Genomic DNA, 7,833 nt, shown 5'->3' with positions numbered 1-7,833 from the left:
GCATGTTACAGGATGCTTGGTAGAAAATACTTCTTTCAACTTTTATTTCATTACTTCTGCCTGAATACAGAATTTCAATTCTAAACCACCTATAAAAAGCTAAATATTCTACCATGTCAAAACTTATAGAGAAAAAAACCATATTTTATTTTATTTATATTTCTGTTATTATCATCTTAAATTTGCTTTACTCAGGAGGACAACTGGCATGCTTAGTAACAGATATCTCACACATAAAGAAGGTTCTCTATATCCCCTATGATAAAGTTCATGTGAAATCGAGAATAACTTCCTTTAACAGAAAAAAAAAAAAAAAAAAAAAAAAGAAAAAAAAGAAAAAAAAAGGAGATTTTAAAGATGTTTTATGAGGATCTGCTTGAGAAACTGTGAACAGTAGGAGAACAGTAGGAGTCTTGGATAAACAGCTCTTTAACACAAACTGCCAAAAAAAAATGTTATTAAAGAGGAGCTAGTAACTGTGTGGATATATTCTCATATGTGAGCATATATTCACATACATGTCCCTAAACCCAAGATTTCCAAATCAACTCTGCTGAGTAAAATCAGAAAGATCTTTAAAATTCAGATATTTCTGATGGATAAATTGTTTAATAATTTCTTTAAAATCTCCAGTGATGTGGATGCCATTTCCTTTTCAGGAGGCAGTTAATTCAATTTATGCTCACCCTTACACTCAGCACGTTTTCCTCCACTATCCAACCCACATCTGCTTTGACATAAATTATTTGGTGCCTTATCCTTTGGAAGGAATACATTGCCTTTTAACTTGTAACATTCGCTGTATTTATAACTGACGACTGTTATTACAGCTTTTCTCTGTTCATTGTCCTCTACATTAAACAGCTTCAGTTCTATTTTTCTTCATAGATTTATTTTTTTTTTCTTTCCTTCTTTCTTTTTTTCCTTTCCTTCTCTTTTTTTTTTTTTTTTTTTTTTTCCTAGACCTCTGATCCATTCCTTTCTTTGTGCTCTGGATTTGTTAAAAGGTCACATGTAACCTGAACACAGTAATTCAGCTGTGGCCTTATTAAAATGGAAATACTCTGAGTTTTACACACTCTGTAGACAGCATAATCTATACATGTATATTTTTGAAGCAATGTGTAAATTTTGATTACTACTTGGTCCGTGATCTATCTTATTCTCTGTAACTCATGCATTTTGAGCATGTTCTTAATTAATTATTTTACTGTTTTCAGGAAGATTTTAAAACTTAATCCGTAAGATTAATTAAGAATGAGTTTAATCATGGATGAAAACTTAGGGAGGAAAGAATGCTGATAGATGAGAACATATCCATGCAGTTACTAGCCTCTCTTTACTAACATTTTTTGTTTTAGTAGTTTTGTGTTGAAGAGTTGCTAATTCAAATTCTCAGGATGGATCTAATGTATTGAAAAATGCCAGATAAGTGCTTATGTAAACTGACTATCATGTGGCTGAGGAAATAAGTGTTTGCAAAGGGATCTGCTATAAACCTCGTGTAGTCATGCTTCAGTAATAGAATATTTCAATAAGAAGAATATTGTAATCTCTTGCTGACTTCTACCTACAGTCAGCTTTCCAAAACAGAAGGTAACAGTGCTGCGGTGAAGGAGTAGCTACATTTAGTGCAATACTGCATTTAGCCAAAGAGGGAATTCTGTAACCATTAATACTGTATATACAAGGGTTAAGTTTTCATATTCAAAATGTTCATTTGCCCTCCCATATATCAATTTACTTCAGACAAAATAGATTTTCCCACAGTTTGATGAGGATTAAGTTGTTATTAACAGCTGCAGATTCATATCTTGTTGCAGTGAGGGACAAATATGAGATGGGAAAAATACCAGCAATAATGGCATGGTAGTAAATATGTTAGTATTGTAGGCTGCAAGGTTTTGTTCATTGAAATACTTTAAAATGTCTCCTTAACCATAAGCTTTTTGATCTCATCTCCTCTTCAAAATCTCCCTAGGAAGGCCATACAACCCTTGCACAAAACAACACAACTCCTACAAGTTCCATGTCTCCTCAGCAGCTTTTTTTCTCTCTGGGGATATGGGGTACCTCGTGATTTCCTCTCAAAGGGCAGTGTGGCCAGAGAACCAGATATGACTCTTTGTGCCAGGGGTAAAATCACCTCATGGCTTACCCCTGATATTTGCTCCCTTCTGATTGAAATGTGACCTGGAGTTTACTGTGTTCTGCAATGCTTTGTAGAAGCTCCTGAGTACATGAAGGACCCCTGAGAGAATAAACAGGGTGAGTACACAATAATAACTTCTAGATTTATGCAACTAAAGAGTAAATCTTTTCATGTTTATGACACTGAATGACTGATGCTTCCAAGATCTGTTTTATATCCTCCTTAAAACATCTTTCCATTATTTAATCCTTTGGTTTATTTTACTTAAGCAGCTAGGTGCATTTAATCTGCTGCCTTTCGCTGGTATTTGATAAAATAAATGTACCTCTATTAAAATACGGTTCATTTAAAATAAATTGTGTGCTTCCATAAAGAATGATTTGCACTATGCTTGTACATAAAATGAGATGAGGTGGCTAAAAGCTAAAAGTATTGCATTCAGAAGCAAGAAGCATTCAGCCTGTGATGTGTTAAATAAAAATATTCTAATAGCTATGCTGAGTTCCTGTGGATAGGGTTTCACGCTATAGCAAGGCTCTGAAAATTTACAAAAAGATATCGGTATTAAAACACATTTGAATGCAAAGGGCACATGCAGTGTTAGAGAGTTTATACAATAAGGACAGTGTATATACCCTGGACTGGAGCCTCCGGAGTTTTGGCAATTGCTATGATAAATTTAATATTTTCAACAAACATTTATATCAGTAGGAACTGAGTATACAAAATATCCAACAGAATCAGACCACCACATAATACTTGTCCTAGAGCTGAGAAGTTATCCTAGGAATATTAATACATTATAGGGAGAGAAAAGGCTGCATGAACATCTTGGGAAATAGCTCTTAAATGGCTTACAAGTCCCTCTGGTAAAAAATGGGAAGCCTCCTAAAGCCAGAAAGGCCCTCCTGTATAACAACTCAGAGTAAACAATTTTAATATATATTTTGTCAATAGGAAGAACTATAATAAACATTTAGAGTTAAAATAAGCCATTTTATTGGTTTTGTTTGAACTGATTTAGGAGGAAGCAGGAGAATACTCAAGACAGAAAATAATTAATGTAAATAATGCATGGGAAGCTTTTACACTGATGCTTCCAATTGCAGAAATGTGATTAGCATTTCACTTATCAACTGGCAGTTTTAGGTCACTGGCCTAGTCTAGCATGAATAAAATTAGCGAATGAAAAATGGCAATCATGAAGCAAAATTAAAGAAAGGCGATTTGGAAAGGGAACTTTTGCTACATCAAGTAAAGCAGATTAAATTTAATACCTCATTTAATGTCACCATTAATCTGTCATTGCACTGGGTCAATATGTGTAGAGGCAAATGGAGACAAAGAGGAGACTCTGGGTAATGGGGCTTATGTGCATTTCCTTCACTTCGGAAGTTTGACTTGGTAAAGATTAAACAGACTGAAAATGATTAGTCCCGGCCTTTGCAGTGCCCTTGAGATCTGGGGCCCTCCCTAAATAGCTGAGTAATCACAGATGATGACATCAGGTTCAGAGGCACAACACCTGGAAAAGCAATGCTCCCGTTACAGGTAAACTCCATCACCAATGGTTTTCAGATTCTGCCAGAGCTGAGTATGCAGAGCTGCCCTCAAGGTGATATATTAAGTTCCACTCCAAATCAAACAGTATTTCAGAATCAGAGATGTGATGTACTCTTCACACTTACTGCTCTCATAGTCCATATTTTTAATCTATAGATAGATACACACATAGATATACACATATATGTGCATATATGCATGAATATGCATATACATAAAACATCTCAATTCATAAATAAATTAAAACCCATCTGCAAACTCAGGTTCAGGCATAGGTTTAAACTGCAATGAACTAAGTGTGAACATAAAAACAGCTTCCAGAACTGGGTCACAATACTTGATTCAGACAGTAGGTGCTGGTGAGTCATTTCCACTGCTATGTATAAAAAAGGAAACTCATCTACTCCTACATCTTTATAATAGTGTACTTTAAGGCCATTGGTTCTTGGAAGTGCAAGCATGAATCTTATTTTCCATTAATTTCCACATAGAATCACTGTTTAAAGTTTTTATTTGATATTTGATTACAGGTATAAATGACAGCCATAAGACCACAAGAAAATGTTGCAGCTGCATACAGAAATAAAATGTTTTTTCGTATTTCGCTGCAAGCAAAGGTGCATCAACCGTAGGGAAACTGATAGTTTGTGAGAGGGATATACTAGTAACTTTTAAAGACTTAAGAAAACAAAACTTTTTAGTGTTTGAATGTTGCCTTGGAGATACTGAAAAAATTCTTGCAGTCTGTAGAATTGGGCACAAGTTCTCCAATAAAACAGAAGCTACTGTTTCTAAAAGTATTAATCATTTTCACAAGAAAGAAAAGAATTTTCTGTTTACCGTTAAGGAATATTACATTATTCTGCAAGCATGAAAAGCATTAGATAAACAGCTAGACCCATGCAGTTCAGATAAGAGTATAAATGACATTTTTTGTCCTAAATTGGAGAAGTAACAGTGATACAGAAACACACACACCAACACAAAAATCCAAAGGAATCTTGGTCCCTCAGTGAAACCATATTCGTGGAACAAGTTAGAAAGATATGTTAACCTGACATTGTTAGAGAGTCTGACAAATTTAATTAGTATTACCCACTTATTATCTGAGAACCATCAGAAAAATGTTTAGAGTTGAATTCTCCTACCTCGTCTATTAGAAAGCTATAAAATTTTGTTGGAGAATCTGAAGAAAATAGATTAGATATGACCATATAAATTTTGTTCTATTTCTCAAAACAGAATACCTTCCTGAGCATGAAAACAGGCAACAAGAAATTACAAGAGTGAAGTAGACAGAATGTACTAGTAGCCAGTAGTCTCAGATAAGATCAAGTTTGAATAGGAAAAAATAGTTATTTTTCAGTAGGAAACCTGAAATAAAGGCAGTATATAAGTTACATTTGCTCTCTACAATATCACTAACATGCATGTAGAGTACAGGAAAGATGAAAACTAGGTGCACAAGTCTTAGCAATAATAAGCTTGGGTCTTTGGTGTTGTGGTATGTGACAGGTTTGTATGTGATTGCAAAATAACAAATTACAATTATAGATGATAACAGAAAATGTTTATTCTAGACTTTGAGGTTCTAGGGGCTTACACTCAACAAAACTTTCATCTTTTGTGCCAAAAGCATCAAATTCTGCTTCCTGTCAAAAGGTAATTTTTATTGTTATTTCTTAAGAATGGAAAAATGTTTCAACTATTGGAGTGTAAATTCATTTTCCGTTGTTGTTTGGTTTGGTTTTTAGTGCTACTTATTTTACCACAGGTAGCGTTAAGTAAGCTACGATGAAGGTGAAAAGTAGTGTCAGACTGACCTGTGCTGGTGCAGCCACAAAAGAAAGCAGAATTTTGCTCAGTCATAGCTGTATGGGAAACTGGAAATCACATCCTGAACCTCTGATTAATCAGCTGAGGCAAGTTTCAGGTCAGCTCTGGGAGCACAGGTGAGGGTAATTCAGCTGTGCTCCTGGAAGGGGTGGAGCCTGACTCCACCTCCTCTAGACCTCATTTAAGGGCTGACCACCCCTATAGCAGCATCTCTTTGAGACGTCTCCTTGGTGTAGATTGCTTCAGGTCCTCTATTGGGTGAGTCTTTCCTTTAAATAACCTTTTGGATACTTATCACCACCTCTCTTGTACCATCTTTGCTTTATTGTCATTATACATCACTGTACATATTGCAGAAGAGAATATATAGGAATGTGGTGAGAGTCAGGAAATTTGGACTGTCTCAGATGCTGGTGATACCTTGAATCCAGATGGTCAACTGCATCTGTGTGATGGAGAGTATGCTGATGGTCTAACAGAGCATGCTAGTCTACTGCTTTTCAATATTCCCAGGCAGATTTTAGATAAATGAAATAATACAGAACTCTTTTGAAACAGCAAGTTACTATCTCATGGAAATAGCATTAGGACTAGATCTTTGTTACTTCTGAAAATGTATGTAGTTAGGAAACTTGAATTATAAAAGGAATCTTTAAGAAGTGAAGATTAACTATTCTAAACATAACCTTGTGTGGTTATATTATGAATAGGATATGCAAATGTTTATATCTCTTAATTCAATTTTTGTGCAGATGCGTATTACTTATCAAATACAATTTTGCTGTGAAGTACTGATAGAATGAGATCTGATCTTTCTGACATTTTGCTTTGGGATGACCCCCCCCACAGGACTCAGTGTTTGCAATCCATTAGCGCCCCCCTCGAAAGTCTTTCTTGGGCTGTAAACTACTGAGAGCTAAACCTGTTGTAAGATTTTTTGAGACTGCTGAAATAGATAACTTGGCTTATGTGCTGAAATGTACCACAGCAGCTGACTGCAGACTTCAGGAAGAAACTACTAAATCCTCTTTTTAGTTGCTATCCTTTTGGCTCCCAGTAGCTGAAGATAATGATGTAAGTACTGAAGGTTTATGAATCAAAATACTTTAAGTATAGACTTGCTGAAGCTCCTGTTAGCTGTCTGCATTTACGAAGGCTGAAGACTATGAACCAGCATTACACAAACAGCTGGGGTGCAGTTCCTGTGTCTGCATGCGTGATCACAAATAGCAGAGAGAATATATCCAGGTTTGTTTCTGAATATGACACATAGAAAACAAGATATTCTTGTAAGAAAATACCTGTGTGGAGGTAACAATGCTTTAATTCAAAGCCTGCATCCGTCCTGATGCAATAACTCACAGGATACTTAACTAGAAGTCTGTAGGCAACAGGTGTTTGGCAAAGCACCATGTGACTCTCATTTAGCTGATTCTTTATTTTGCAAATGAACAGAAGAAAATGAATTATCCTAGGTAAATCTGTTAAGAAGCTCAAGCAAAGCTCTGGGACAAAAGAATACACTGATGAATTAGAAACAAAGATCAAAGAAGCAAACAGCCAGAGGTGCTCAGCTGCAAGGAGCTAGAGTATCTCATCCATTACCTGTGGGTGTTGAAACATGGGGAATTATTGATAGAGATGGGAAAAACAGTGAGGCTTAAATATTGAAAGTTAAGGTTCTAAATGTACTTAAGGTACTTCCACGATATGTCAGGCTAACCAAGGCTGTAAAGTCTTGATTTTGGAAATCTTTAAAACATGTAAATCATTAAATTTCATTTGTTATGCTTTTCTGTTATTGTTAAAAAAAGCCACAATTGTTTTCAAGTTGTCACTCTTGCAAGTTCTTAATTCTGTAATTTAAAGATTAAAACTGGAAAAAAAAAAAAAGCAGTAAATGTATTACATTACATTTGATGTCTGACTGAGATTCAGACAGATGTTAGGAGTTTAAGGATCTCTAAATTCCTTGAGACCTGGACTCCAAAACATCTGTGTCAGTACATCAAATCTGCTACTAAACAGACTGTCAAATATGCAAGACACTTTAAATATTTTAATGTTCAGATATAGAAATCCTTCATCTCCATTCCCTTAATTCTCTTAGACATAAGCTTTAAAATATGATTTTAATATTGGAAATACTAATACATCATAACATTTTCAAGAAACAGTCCTTTTCCTAGATTAAAGATGAAGCTGTATACCTAAGGTTTTCATTTTAAGGGTTCGAGATGAATAAGAGAGCATGAAGACATTTTTGTCTACTATACTTCTTT

Source organism: Coturnix japonica, chromosome 1 (genome assembly GCF_054131305.1).
Source record: "Coturnix japonica strain WE chromosome 1, WE-NBRP24, whole genome shotgun sequence".
Classification (NCBI taxonomy): domain Eukaryota; kingdom Metazoa; phylum Chordata; class Aves; order Galliformes; family Phasianidae; genus Coturnix; species Coturnix japonica.
The sequence above is the reverse complement of the archived record's forward strand: the minus strand, read 5'-3'. Positions refer to the sequence as shown.